The sequence below is a fragment of the Phyllobates terribilis genome, unplaced genomic scaffold (genome assembly GCF_046119375.1).
Source record: "Phyllobates terribilis strain yellow unplaced genomic scaffold, ASM4611937v1 Scaffold_8__6_contigs__length_399053987, whole genome shotgun sequence".
NCBI lineage: Eukaryota > Metazoa > Chordata > Amphibia > Anura > Dendrobatidae > Phyllobates > Phyllobates terribilis.
Window position 1 is genome coordinate 55,709,581 of NW_027362768.1, and position 15,368 is coordinate 55,724,948.

Here is a 15,368-nt window from a genome sequence, read left to right on the forward strand (position 1 = left end):
TGTAGGTTCAGTGGTGTGAGCCACAGATCTGCCTGCTCTTTCAGAGCTGTCCACAACTCTTCAGCATTGTGCGGTTTGTCACCTAAGCATATTAGCTTCAGCACAGCCTGTTGCCGCTTGGCCGAGGCAGTGCTGCAGTGCTTCCAGCTTGTGACTGATGTGGTCATTTCGGAGATGGAGACTGAAGAGGAGGAGGAGGCTGAGGAGGATGAGGTGCAGGAGCTGTAGACTGTGGGGGCAACCCTGATTGACCTAGGGCCTGCAATCCTTGGCGTTGGGAGGTCGTGTTCCGTTCCAAGGTCCGACTGGGTCCCGGCTCCCACTATGTTAACCCAGTGTGCCATCAGCGAGATGTAAAGTCCCTGCCCACAAGCACTTGTCCACGTGTCCGAGATTAGGTGGACTTTCCCAGTAACTGCATTGTTGAGGGCACGGCTAATGTTTTGGGACACGTGCTTGTGTAATGCGGGGATGGCACACCGGGAGAAATAGTGGTGGCTGGGGACCGAGTACCGAAGGACGGCCACCGCCATCAGGTTGAGGAATGCTTCCATTTCCATGAGCCTAAAAGGCAACATTTCGAGCGCAAGCAGCCGTGAAATGTGGGAATTTAGTAGTGTGGCCTGTGGGGCGTTGGCTGCGTATTTGCGCTTGCGTTCCAAGGGGTATGGGCAATGACAACTGAATGCTGTGCTGGGCCAAGGACTTGGATGTGCTTCCTGATGCTGTTACTTGAGAGTGTGCAATGACAGGTGCAGGGCAGGAGGCATCTTCGCATGCACCATGGACAGGGGATTGGCCTGCATGGATAACAGCGGAAGAAGCAACGGTGCCACCCGCAGACACTTTTCCTGGACCCTGGAGTTCGGCCCACAAAGTCGGGTGCTTTGCTGCCATGTTCCTGATCATGCTGGTGGTGGTCAGGCTGCTAGTTTTGCCACCCCTGCTGATGCTGGCCTGGCAGGTGGTGCAAATGGCCTTTTTGGGGTTATTGGCAGAGTCTTTAAAAAACAATCAGACTCGGGAAGACCTAACAGTTGCACTGGCAACTTCCTTCGTGTTGGTGTTACGGGGAACGGTTGCCTGCCTTCTGTCTGCGGCTGCCACACTGCTTCTTCCTGCCTGTTGGGTTGCTCTGCCTCCTTCCCTCTGTGTGCTGCTGTCCTCGCTTTGCATGTCCTACTGCCAGGTTGGGTTAGTTACTATATCATCCACCACCTCTTCTTCCACTTCCGCACCCTGGTCCTCCTCCTTACTTTCTGGCAATTGTGTCTCATCATCGTCCACCTCTTGTGCCACTTTCCCATCATCGCCTTCGAGTGACCGTGGCTGTTCAAATATTTGGGCATCGCTACATGCGATCTCCTCTTATCTCGCTTCAAGTGGACTGGGCGAGAGGCCCGAATCTATAAATGGAAAAGTGAACAGCTCTTCAGAGTGTCCAAGTGTGGGATCAGTTGTCTCCGGGCACTCGGCATGGTGGGAGGAAGGAGGATTAGGGTGAGGAATATGCGGTCCAGACTCACAGCTACCGTGTGGAAGACAGGGTGGTGGTGATGGTGGTGACTAAGTGACTGGAAGCATTATTCGCTATCCAACCAATAACCTTTTGACACCGCTCTGGGTTCAATAGTGGTATGCTGCGGTCCCCTAGGAATTGTAATATATGTAATCCGTGTGATGGAGAAACCACAGTTTTAAATACCTGGCCTGTAGGTAACTATTTTGAACAGCAAACCGGTGCCAAAAACTTTGCTGACACACTGAAAAAAAATGTAAATGGAGGCCAAAAATGGCAGTATTTTCAGCGCAATTACTGTATATGTGAATGTGATCTGTGTGACGGCAAAACCACAGTTTTAAATACCTGGCCTGCCAGAAATGGCAGAATTTTCAGAAAACGTATATGTGATCCGTGTGACGGACAAAACACAGTTTTAAATACCTGACCTGTAGGTAACTATTTTGATCAGCAAACCGGTGCCAAAAACATTGCTGACACACTGAAATTTTTTTTAAATGGAGGCCAAAAATGGCAGTATTTTCAGCGCAATTATTTGTGAATGTGATCTGTGTAACGGAGAAACCACAGTTTTAAATACCTGGCCTGTAGGTAACTATTTTGAACAGCAAACCGGTGCCAGAAACTTTGCTGACACACTGAAAAAAAATTTGAATGGAGGCCAAAACTGGCAGTATTTTCAGCGCAATTATATGTGATCCTTGTGACGGACAAACCACAGTTTTAAATAGCTGGATTTTTAGTGCTGTTATATGGAAAGGACCTGGCTGTATTCTGCAGTGCCAACAAGCAAATGGCGCAGAAAAACAGTGTTCTCTGGATTGCTTTTTAAGCAAATAATGAGGATTAAGATTCAAAAAAAATTATTCCTGGCCCCTGAGACCTGGGCCTTTGTCTAGAAATATCTAACAGCAGCAGAAGGTAGAACTGGAATGGAGCCTCTTGTGCTATATGCACTGCAGTCTGCTATATACACTGCTTGCCTGCCTATATAGACTGCCTGCCTGATATCTCTGCAGATGGATTAGTTCTCAGAAGGACTGTTTGTTGAGATGGATATGTGTAATGTACTTGTTTTCTCCCTACACTACCTAATACACAACCAAATCTCTCCCTAGCTCAGCAGTACCTCTCCCTACACTGCCTGATTGCGGAGTAGATTGACGAGCACAGCGGTGCCAGGTCTGATATAGACCTGATGACGCTGTGTGGCCAGCCAATCACTGTAATGCCACAACCAACATGGCTGCAGCATTATAGTGAGTGGCAGGCACTCCCTACATGTTGATGGGAGCTCTAAAGAGTGCCAAACATGCAGGGAGGGGACCCGAGCATCTCGCAAGTACTCAGAGAGCTCCAATCATCTCGAGTACTGAGATGCTCAGGTGAGTACCGAGTACTTGCGAGTATGCTCGCTCATCACTACTGGTGATGCTAAGCTCATCACAGTCTGACCTTCACACAGGCAGAATAAGGAGAGGTGCTGCTGTGTGAGGAACAGAATTGGGGGTGTAATAGTTAGATATAGGTACTCCAGGAGTATATATATCCATCTGAACTAACAGTCCTTCTGAGGACTAATCCAGCTGCATATATTCAGTGGTGATAGCAGGAGTTAGGCAGGCAGAGATTGTGAACACTACACAGCACAATAGTGTCCATTGCACGTTCTGTCTGCTTCTGCTGCCTGATTATTTTCTTAAAAAAGCAATACAGTGAAACATTTTACTGCTCCATTTCCTTTTTAGCACAGCAGAATACAGCCAGATGTTCTCCATCATCAGACGTGATCACATTTTGCAGCGATAAAAATCCAGAAATTGTAGTGAACGTGTAAAATATTATCCTTCATTTACAGTTTGGCATCAGTGTGTCAGTGAAGCTATTCACACGTGTTCGCTGGCAATAATAGGAAACTACAAGGCCGCTCTTTAAAACCATGGGCGTCCGTCAGAGGTATCACATATGACTGCGGTACAAATCCAGTCATTTGTAGCGACTGTGGAAAATATTGTCCTCCATTTACAATTTACAACAGTGTGTCAGTGAAGCTATTCACACGTCATCACTGGCAATAATAGGGAACTACAAGCTTGCTATTTAAAACCGTGGGTGTATGTCAGACGCATCACATATAACTGCGGTACAAATCCAGCCATTTGTAGCGACCATGGAAAATATTATCCTCCATTTTCAATTTGTAGCAGTGTGTCAGTGAAGCTATTCGCACGTGTTCGCTGGCAATAATAGGAAAATGCAAGCCCACTATTTAAAACCGTGGGTGTCCGTCAGACGTATCACATATAACTGCGGTACAAATCCAGCCATTTGTAGCAACCGTGCAAAATATTATCCTCCATTTAAAATGGCAAGGCAGGTGGCAAGCAATGGGGAAGTGGACGTGATGGTGATGGTGCATGCAGAGGTCGAGGCCGGGGCCGTGGGCAAGCTGAAATTGTGCCACAACAAACACACCTTGTTGCCCGACCTTCCAGTCCCAATTACTAGGGGACTCCAGCACACCACTATTGAACAAAGAGCAGTGTCAAAAGGTTGTTGGTTGGATAGCAGATAATGATTCCAGTCACTTTGCCACCACCATCACCACCCTGTCTTTCACACGGTCAAGTCTCAGTAGCCGTGAGTCTGGACCGCATATTCCTCACTCTGATCCTCCTTTCTCCCACCATGCCGAGACAACTGATCCCACACTTTGACACTCCAAAGAGCTGTTCACTTTTCCATTTATAGATTCTTCTGGCCTCTTGCCCAGCCAGCTTCAACCAGGGCAAAAGGAAATCACATGTAGCGATGCCCAAATATTTGAGCAGCCACGGTCACACGAAGGCGACAGTGGGGGAGTGCAATTACTGTTACAAGAGATGGATGATGATGACACACAATTGCTAGAAAGTTAGGAGTAGGACCAGGGTGCGGAATTGGAAGACGAGGTGGTGGACGATGAAGCCACTGACCCAACCTGGTAAGGTGACATGCAGAGCCAGGACAGCAGCACACAGGGGGAGGAAGGCGTATCACCACAACAGGCAGGAACAAGCAGTGTGGTGGCCACAGACACAAGGCGGGCAACCATCCCCCGGAACACCAACACGACGGAAGTTGCTAGTACAACTGTTAGGTCTTCTCGAGTCTGGTTGTTTTAAGCCTCTGCAGATAACCCCAAAAAGGTAATTTGCACCATCTGACAGGTCAGCATCAGCAGGGGAAGCAAAAAGAGCAGCCTAACTACCACCAGCATGCTCAGGCACATTATAGCAAAGCACCTGACTAGGTGGGCCGAACGTCAGGTTCCAGAAACAGTATCTGCGGGTGACAGCACTGCTTGTTCCACTGCTGTGCATGCACACCAATCCCCTGTCCATGGCGCATGCGAAGATGCCTCCTGCCCTGCACCTGTCGTTGCACACTCGCAACTACCACCATCAGCGTCCACGTCCTTGTCCCAGCACAGCATTCAGTTGTCCCTGCGCCAGTCCTTGGAGCGCACGTTCAAATACGCAGCCTACACCCCACAGGCCACACTACTAAACTCACACATTTCTCGAATGCTTGCACTCAAATTGTTGCCTTTTAGGCTCGTGGAGACGGAGGCATTGTAGGCGGAGCATGATGAGATGGAGCAAGGAACCATACAGGGTGATTCCATACAGCCCAGCATTATCTCATCCCAATGTGGATTGGGTGACAATGAGGAAGAGAAGGAGGAGGATGAAGAACAGGAGCTAGTTTCCTGCGCTATAGATGGTACTACCCACACAACTGTCATACTGTCTGTTCAGTGTGGATGGCCCGAGGAGAGGGAGGAGGAGGAGGAGGAGGAGAGCATGGTAGGTCGTCCTCTTGGTGAGGACACGGAAGTCTTGCCTGTTAGCAGTCTGGCACACAAGGCTGACTTTATGTTACGCTGCCTTTCCGATGACCCTCGGGTTGTCCAAATTTCGGGTGACAGTCTTACTGGTTGGTGACACTTCTAGACCCACGCTACAAGGAGAACTTTCTATCTCTCATTCCTGCGGCGGACAGGTCTAGTAAAATGGTGCAGTACCAGTAGGCCCTTGTTGCGGAATGATTAAAAAAATTCCCATCTGAAAACGCTGGCGGCAGAGGTCACAGTTCATTGGACAACCAATGAGTACAAGCGAGAGTGACATGAATACGATCCAGCAGTGGCAGAGGAACACTGTCAAAGGTCTGGGAGAGTTTTCTCAGACCCTCCCATTGCACAGGCCTTGATGCGCGGGGTACTCTCACAAGGAGGGATAATTTTACAAAGATTTGGCCAGACTTCTCAACATCACCGAATGATAGCAGCGTAACATATACGGTGTCTATTTTTGGGGAGGAGGTCTATTTCCATGCACCTCTTCACACCGAGACATGGGTATACGCTTCCAGATTTTGTCTATTTTCTGTTGTCCTCCTCTTTCTCCTCATCCTCCACCACCATATCTCCAGGGTGACTGTGATGCAGCATCCACATATTTTTTTTAAGGTTGTTTATGATGCCCATAGGAAATGTTTGTTATACAGTATGTTCATGTATACTCCCCAGGGTTAAATGATTTTCAGCCCATGCCCCTAGTACATGGGCATTACAAGTATAGGATACCCACTCCTTTATAATGGGAACATTTTTTTCATAGGAGACCCACTCCTTTATAATGGGAACATTTTTTTCATGAGGCCCTCCTCTATGTCTCTTCCAAGGGGTATTGGAGTGCGTCCAAATTTTTAGCAGGCCTTGCAGTCACTGCATACGCAAGAACAGTATAGGAGACCCGCTCCTTTATAATGGGAACATTTTTTTCATAGGAGACCCACTCCTTTATAATGGGAACATTTTTTTCATGAGGCTCTCCTCTACGTTTCTTCCAAGGGGCATTGGAGAGCGTCCAAATTTTTAGCAGCCCTTGCAGTCACTGCATATGTGTCACCCTGGCCTGGATGCCACAAATGTATAATAAAGCTGTGTCTGAGAGCAAGGGGGAGGTTCTCTGGTCAGGGACCATTAGCTTGCAGCACCTCCTGTCCCAGGCCAGTAGGGGGAGCAGGCTGCCCCTATAAAAGCTGGAACTGGGGGCAAGGTTAGAGAGTTCTGGACGACCTGTCTCTGGAGTGAGAGGTGTCCCAGAGAAGGGAGAGCCAGTTCAGCTGAGACTGAGGAGGACGAGTGGCAGCAGAGTAGCCATGAGCCAGGCACGGAAGGCGAGGGAAGCCTGTCCTGGCTGAGAGAGAAACTGAACTACCGGACTTTGGTGTCCGAGGCTGTTAGGATTCCAAGTCCTACAGCAAATAACCAGTCCGCTGGGGATTGTATGTTCCTTGGCCTAAGAAGCCCGGAGGTTCTGCCACAGCAGAAGGGACCAGCAGAGCTGCACAAAGCCAAGAGTAGAAAGGGACCCAAGTTGCAAGCCATACGGGCGAGAAGACACGGTGAGCTCAGGAACGTGGGCTGTTACACCACAAGGAGGAAAATAGCCAGAAAGAGCGCAGAGAGTACGGTAGGCCTTCACCCTCACCCTGACCAGGGCTAGCTTCCCACTTGTTCTCAGACATCCAGGCCCCCTCCTAGCCGGGACTGTTTTTGGGTCATCTCACCTGTTCTAATAAAGACCCTGAACTGTTTAAGAGGCCTCCATTTCCTGGCTATTGCGGCCGGAATCATCCCCTCCATCATCCAGCTATATACTGCCCTGGGGCCATACTCCTCCCGTGGGAGTTGTACTATTCAGTGCTGCACATTTACATCTGCCCCAGCGGTCTGCACTGCAGCGGCGGTTAACCCTGACCGCAATCCACAGGTGGCGTAGTCGGACATTTAAAACCCTACAAATAGACTGCCACAACATTTGGTCTGACCACCCTGAGCCACGGACCGGGTTGCCACTACTACCCCCATTATTGCCCTGTTGTCCAGCTCCGAGTGCTCCACGGCCCAGGGGGCGAGTCAGCTTTGGCGTAGTCGGCAGGATTGTGACCAACCCGCCACAAACGGGTACTGCGTGCCTGAAGAGACTGTTTGCGTACCTTGAAAAGGCAGTTTCCCGCCATCCAGAGCCGTTTCCCGCCATCTTCAGCCATTTCCCGCCATCTTCAGTCGTTTCCCGCCATCTTCCGCTGTTTTCCCGCCATCTTCAGCCGTTTTCCTGCCATCGGACGCCATCTGCAGGACGCCGCGCGGGAAGACGAGAGGCGTGGACGTCCAAACTGCGCGAGACCTGAAGCTCCGCCCTACGCACCGACGCTGCGCAAGGTCCTGGAAGGGAGAGAGAGCGACGCTGACGTCACCAGAACGCGACGCAAGGTCCTCGTCCGGAGCAGCACCAGCGGAGCCGCGGCCTACAGAAGAGGATCGTCGGAAGGTAGGCCACGCTTAACTAGGGGGGAGGAAGATGACGGACGCGGAGGGACCTTCTACCACCAGTGTGGCTGCAGCAGCGGTGATGCCCTTCTCCATGCCCTACATCCCCGGAGCAGCCTGGCTGCCCCAGTACTCAGGGGAATCCCATACATTAACTGACTTTAAAGAAAGACTGCACAGTTTATTTAAAGTTTATCCCCTGACAGAAGAACAGAAAGTGAGCATTCTGACGGGGCAGCTAACCGGTGCAGCCCAGCGGGAAGTGAAATCATGGTCAGATGAAGAGAAAAGGACTGTAAAGGACATTCTGACCCGGCTGCGGAGTACCTTTGATACCCGTACCTCAGCAGAAATTAAAATGCGGTTCTATGGCTGTAAGCAGCGAGCCCAGGATAGTATCAGAGACTATGCCTTGAACCTGCAAGAAGCCCTGAGAGCTATCAAACAAGCTGACCCTGGTAGCGTGCAGGACACCGATAAGCTGTTAACTGACCAGTTCATAGAAGGTCTGCTGTCCAGCGCCCACAGGACCCAGCTGCGCCTCATGGCCCTACAGAACCCCGATTTGACTTTTGCGCAGTTCAAGGATAGGGCCATCCGGGTGCTCCGACAACCCCCACCAAGTGGCTCTGTAGCTTCCCGGCGCCCTGCCATTACTTACCACCAAGGGGCGGCGCCCTACCCTGCCGACCTTGTGGGGGCTGATGCGCAGGTCTCAAGCTCATCCCCGCCTGCAGACCTGCACCATCAGGTCCAGGAACTAACAAGAAGTGTTGCTGCATTGACCAGGACCGTACAGTCGTTACAGGTGGACCCGTCAGGACCCATCAAGCTGGCTTCCAGTCCGGAGGACGTCCCGTGGCGTCGACAGAGGAGGATCCCGCCGTTCAGAGGGAGGCCCGCCGACCGCTACACTGAGGATGGACAGCCGATTTGCCGCCGTTGCAGTCAGCCAGGACACATAGCAAGGTACTGTACTTTAAATGGGCCCAACCTGGGGCAGAGGGCCAACCCCCAGGCATAAGGTCACCAGGCCCGTCTAATTGGCGTGATAAGTATGTGGGGGGACGCCCGGTCTTACCCGTAGTGCTGGACGGTATCCCCATGAGTGCACTGCTGGACACCGGGTCTCAAGTGACTACCATCCCCTACGTACTTTTCAAGCGGTACTGGAATGACGCGGATATAACCCGTTATTCAGACGATGACTTAAGCATCATCGCCAGCAATGGCCAACCTGTGCCGCAAGTGGGGTTCAGAGAGATGACCATCAAGATTGGTAAGGTTGAACTGCTGGCACAGGGAGTGATCAATGTGGACATTGATCGCCGTGAGAGTCACCCTAAAATAACTGTGGGTACTAACGTGATTGAAAACTGTCTTTCAGAAGTAATTATGATTTTGCAGCAGGTGGCGATGAATGCTAGTTCCAGCCAACAGAGAGTCCTCAACAAAGAGATAAAGGCTCTGATGAGACAGCAGCAGGTAGAACTGTCTGGTGGTGAGATCGGTAGCGTAAGAATGAGTGACCCATTCCCCATTTCCATGCCTCCCAAAAGTGAAATGATGATCTGGTGTCGGACTGCAATCGGGTTGAGAGGCAGAGACTACCAAGCCATTATAGAACCCGTGTACTCAGACAGCAGGTCCACCATTTTGACAGCCCGGGGGGGTGGTTGATGTCCGTCATGGGAGGGTGCCCGTTCGCATTCTCAACATTGGGGAGAGGGAGGTACACTTACCCAGGTATGCTACACTTGCCAAACTGTTTGCTGTTGAACACAAAGCTATCAGGGCCGTGGAACCTTTGCCTCCATCTCCACAGGCGGAGGGTAATGGCTCCCAGAAACAAAAGGAGGACTGGTGCCAGGAACTCCATGTGGGTGCTGACTCCACTCCCCTGCACCAAAAACAAGGAGTCTACCAGGAGGTACAGGAGTACGAGAGAATCTTTAGTAAGCACCCGCTAGACTTCGGCAGAGTAAGAGGGATAGAACACCACATCCCCATGGGGAGCCACCCACCAATAAAAGAGAGACACAGACCTGTACCCCCTACACATTATCAGAACGCAAAGGGCATGCTGAGAGAAATGAAAGAAGCTGGGGTCATTAGAGATAGCTGTAGCCCCTGGGCAGCTCCCTTAGTTCTGGTAAGAAAGAAAGACGGTACCATGAGAATGTGCGTGGAATATAGACAAATCAACCGTATCACCCATAAAGACACGTATCCATTACCTAGGATAGAGGAGTCCTTGGCCGCCCTAAAATCAGCTAACTTCTTCTCTACTTTGGATCTTACTAGCGGGTACTGGCAGGTTCCTGTGGCAGAGGCTGACAAGGAGAAGACTGCCTTCACCACCCCGATGGGACTGAGCGAGTTCAACTGTATGCCCTTCGGGCTCTGCAATGCACCAGGGACCTTCCAGAGGCTGATGGAATGCTGTCTAGGGCACCGAAACTTCGAGACGGTCCTCCTTTACCTGGACGACATGATCGTTTATTCGAAGACTTACGAGGACCATCTAAAGCACCTGGCCGAGGTGTTCGAAGCCCTGGCAGGCTATGGCCTGAAGGTGAAACCCTCAAAGTGTCACCTGTTAAAATCGAAGGTCCAGTACCTGGGACATGTGGTGAGTGTAGAGGGAGTAGCCCCAGACCCCGACAAAGTGACAGCCATCAAGAGCTGGCCAAGCCCCTCTAACATCAAAGAAGTGAGGAAATTCCTCGGGTTGGTAGGCTACTACCGAAGGTTCATCCCCGGGTTCACTAAGATGGCAGCCCCTATGCAGGACCTCCTAATAGGACAGAAGCCAAAAGCCACCCTTCAAGTGGGACAAGCCGGAAGAGGAGTCCTTCCGCCAGTTGAAGATGGCCCTCACAGGGGATGAGATCCTGGCCTACCCCGATTATAGCCAGCCTTTTATCCTCCACACGGACGCCAGTAATGTGGGGCTGGGAGCCGTACTATCACAAAACCAACAGGGCAGAGAAAGGGTGATCGCGTACGCCAGCCGGAAGCTGAGACCCACCGAGAGAAACCCGGAGAATTACAGCTCTTTCAAGCTAGAATTCTTGGCAGTGGTGTGGGCCGTAACGGAGCGTTTCAAGCATTACCTGGCCTCTGTGAAGTTCACTGTGTACACGGACAACAATCCGTTAACGCATCTGGACAATGCTAGACTTGGTGCCCTAGAGCAGCATGGATGGCCCGGCTAGCAAATGATGACTTCACCATCAAGTACTGGGCAGGCCGAGCCAATGCTAATGCAGATGCCCTATCGAGAATTCCCCACTTGCCCGATGAGGGAGAAGATCCGGACGAGCAGGAGGAGGTAGAGCTCCCTGCATTCCACCGGTATGGGGCCACTCAATACTCCTACCGCGTGAAGGAGGAAGACTTAACAACCATCATAATCAATCCCCTACCTCACCACAGCTGGGCCGAGACCTAAGATAGTGACCATACAATCCGCATGGTGAAAGACCTGCTGACCCGAGAAGACACCCGTCTAGATCCGGATGCTCTAGAGGAAGCCAAGCAACTATGGAAAGAGAAGAGCAGGCTGTTCCTCTATGAAGGTAAGCTGTGCAGAAGACTGGTCAACCACCGGACGCACGAGCTAACCTGGCAAGTCGTGGTCCCAAGGCGAGATGCAGCTATGGTCCTGGAGGCTTACCATGACAGAGCGGGGCACTTCGGCTGGAAGAAACTGGAGCTCCTGCTCAGAGGACGGTTCTTGTGGATCGGCATGAGAGGGGCTGTAGAGAAGTGGTGCAGAGACTGTGGCCCTTGTAATCTAAGGAGGAAGGACCGCACCAGCCAGAAGACACCCTTGAGGCCCATCGTCACCAAGCAACCTCTTGAGCTGGTAGCTCTGGACTACGTCAAATTGGCTCCAAGCTGGTCGGGATACGTTCATGCCCTGACAATCGTGGACCACTATTCCCGATTTCTAGTGGTGGTCCCGGTAAAAGACTTGACAGCTCAAACGGCGGCCAGAGCCTTCCAGCAAAACTTCTGCCGCCCATACAGGTATCCGGAACAGGTTCTGACAGACCAGGGTCCAGCGTTCGAGGCTGAAATCTTCCAAGAGTTCTGCAACCTCTATGGCTGTAAGAAGATTCGGACAACGCCTTACCACCCACAAACCAACGGGATGTGTGAGAAAATGAACAATATAGTCATTGATCTCCTGAAGACGTTTCCCCTGGAGGAACACAGCCTGTGGCCAGAAAAACTGCAGGACCTGAGAAGACTTATACAACCATATCCCGGTGAATGCTACAAACTGCACCCCGGCTTACCTGATGCGAGCCAGACCAGGTAAGCTGCCCATAGACCTGGAGATGGGAGTCCTAACACCCGAGGACACCTCCCCAGATGCGGACTGGGATACGGAAAGGCGACTGCAGTACAAGAAGGTACAGGAGAGTGTGGAAAAGAGCCTGGCCCAGGTGAGAGAAAGGCAAGAGAGACTCTTCAACTAACACGCCCCTGCTGGTCCCCTAGAACCTGGTGAGCAGGTCCTGAAGTGAAAGAGACGGCTACACAAGCTGGACGACCAGTGGGAAAGGGAACCCTACACAGTACTGCAGTCTGATCACGACAACCCGAAGGTGTGCGTGGTCACTAAGGATGGAGGAGAAACCACTAGTACCATCTCCAGAGACCACCTAAAAAGGTGCCCTGAGCAACTACGGAATGCAGAAGAGGATCAAAGTGACTTTGAACCCACAGAGGACAAGGAAGAAATGATCAGCACCGTTCTCGGAGAGTTCCCCAGGACCTGGACTCGGATAAACGATGCCATAGTGGTACCCGTCCTGCATTTCCTGCAACCAATTCAGCAACAACCTACACCAGAGCAGGAAAGTGAAGAAGAACAAGCAGCTCCAGAGGCAGAAGAGCCTGTACCAGCAGCCCAGGAGAATCAACCCTCTGCTGACCGTGAGCCTGCCATGCCTGCGGTAAGCCAGAGGACCCGCAGACAGCTGCCTGCCCTGCCTGTAAGTCTAGCCAGTGATTGCACCCCGAGCGCTAGTGAGAAAAAACAGGTTAGACCACCACCAGACAGTGGGTTACGTAGGTCAACCCGGAGCACAAAGGGGCAAATACCAGCTCGCTGGAGAGTGTAGGGTATGATAGCGAATGTAAATAACCTACAAAATGTTGAATTGTTTAAAATGTAATCGCATGACCAGTAACTACGTGTTTTCTCAGTTTCTTTCAGTTAATACATGGACTAACAGGTTATGAACTGTGAGTAACCGAGACTTTCCTGTAAATATGTTTGGAGCTAACCAACGGAAGGAACAAGGTCTGTCAAAGACTTGGGGCTATGGCAGACCCCCGACCTGGTTAGAGCTCCCCGTTGTTGATGGTGAAATGGACACCCTGTCACAGACCACACTGTGACCTTAAGAACTCAACCTGTGTATCGTTTGCTTTTACTTGCCTAATAATGTTTTTATAGTCATGCATATTACCCTTGTTTCTTGTTTAGTCCCGGAGTACTAAATTTTACTAGGGGGGAATGTGTCACCCTGGCCTGGATGCCACAAATGTATAATAAAGCTGTGTCTGAGAGCAAGGGGGAGGTTCTCTGGTCAGGGACCATTAGCATGCAGCACCTCCTGTCCCAGGCCAGTAGGGGGAGCAGGCAGCCGCTATAAAAGCTGGAACTGGGGGCAGGGATAGAGAGTTCTGGATGACCTGTCTCTGGAGTGAGAGGTGTCCCAGAGAAGGGAGAGCCAGTTCAGCTGAGGCTGAGGAGGACGAGTGGCAGCAGAGTAGCCACGAGCCAGGGACAGAAGGCGAGGGAAGCCTGTCCTGGCTGAGAGAGAAACTGAACTACCGGACTTTGGTGTCCGAGGCTGTTAGGATTCCAAGTCCTACAGCAAATAACCAGTCTGCAGGGGATTGTATGTTCCTTGGCCTAAGAAGCCCGGAGGTTCCGCCACAACAGAGCTGCACCAAGCCAAGAGTAGAAAGGGACCCAAGTTGCAAGCCATACAGGCGAGAAGACACGGTGAGCTCAGGAACGTGGGCTGTTACACCACAAGGAGGGAAATAGCCAGAAAGAGTGCAGAGAGTACGGTAGGCCTTCACCCTCACCCTGACCAGGGCCAGCTTCCCACTTGTTCTCAGACATCCAGGCCCCCTCCTAGCCGAGACTGTTTTTTCGTCGTCTCACCTGTTCTAATAAAGACCCTGAACTGTTTAAGAGGCCTCCATTTCCTGGCTATTGCGGCCGGAATCATCCCCTCCATCATCCATCTATATACTGCCCTGGGGCCATTCTCCTCCCGTGGGAAGTTGTACTATTCAGTGCTGCACATTTACATCTGCCCCAGCGGTCTGCACTGCAGCGGCGGTTAACCCTGACCGCAATCCACGGGTGGCGTAGTCGGACATTTAAAACCCTACAAATAGACTGCCACAACATTTGGTCTGACCACCCTGAGCCACGGACCGGGTTGCCACTACTACCCCCATTATTGCCCTGTTGCCCGGCTCCAAGTGCCCCACGGCCCAGTGGGCGAGTCACATACGCAAGAACAGTATAGGAGACCCGATCCTTTATAATAGGAACATTTTTTTCATGAGACCCTCCTCCTCGTCTCTTCCAAGGGCTCATTGGAGTGCGTCCAATTTTTTGGCAGCCCTTGCATTCACTGCATGGGCATTACCACTATCGGAGACCCACTCCTTTATAGCGGGAACATTTTTTTACTGAGACCCTCCTCTATGACCCTTCAAAGGGGTATTGGGATGCGTCCAAATTTTTGGCAGCCCTTGCATTCACTGCATAGGCAATAACAGTATGGGAGACCCACTTCCTAATAATGGGAAGATTTCTTTCATGAGGCCCTCCTCTATGTCTCTTCCAAGGGGCATTGGAGTGCTTCCAAATTTTTGGCCGCCGTTACAGTCACTACATATGCAAGAACAGTATAGCAGACACACTTCTTTATATTGTGAAGATTTTGTTACTGAGGCCCACTTCTATGTGTCTTCAAATTGGTATTGGGTTTTTTCTACATTTAGGCAGCCGTTGTAGTCACTGCATACGCAATAACTGTATAGCAGAACCGCTCCTTTGTAATGGGAACATTTTGTTTCTGAGACCCACCTCTATGTGTCTTCTAATTGGTATGGAGGTTTTTCCTACATTTAGGCAGCCATTGTAGTCACTACATACGCAATAACTGTATAGCAGAACCGCTCCTTTATAATGGGAACATTTTGTTACTGAGGTCCACCTTTATGTGTCTTCAAATTGGTATTGGGGTTTTTCCTTCATTTAGACAGCCGTTGTAGTCACTGCATGCGCATTAACTGTATAGCAGAAAGGCTCCTTTATAATGGGAACATTTTGTTACTGAATCCCTCCTCTATGTCTCTTCAAAGGGGTATTGGAGTGCATCAAATTTTTTGGAAGCCCTGCCACTCACTGCATAT

The 15,368-nt window shown here is 50.9% G+C and overlaps 1 protein-coding gene across 2 annotated transcripts in view; it reads left to right on the forward strand.

Annotated features, from left to right (window-relative positions):
* Positions 1–15,368, forward strand: part of APOBEC4 (apolipoprotein B mRNA editing enzyme catalytic polypeptide like 4) — a 64,050-nt gene that overhangs the window by 11,918 nt on the left and 36,764 nt on the right. The window lies entirely within an intron of this gene.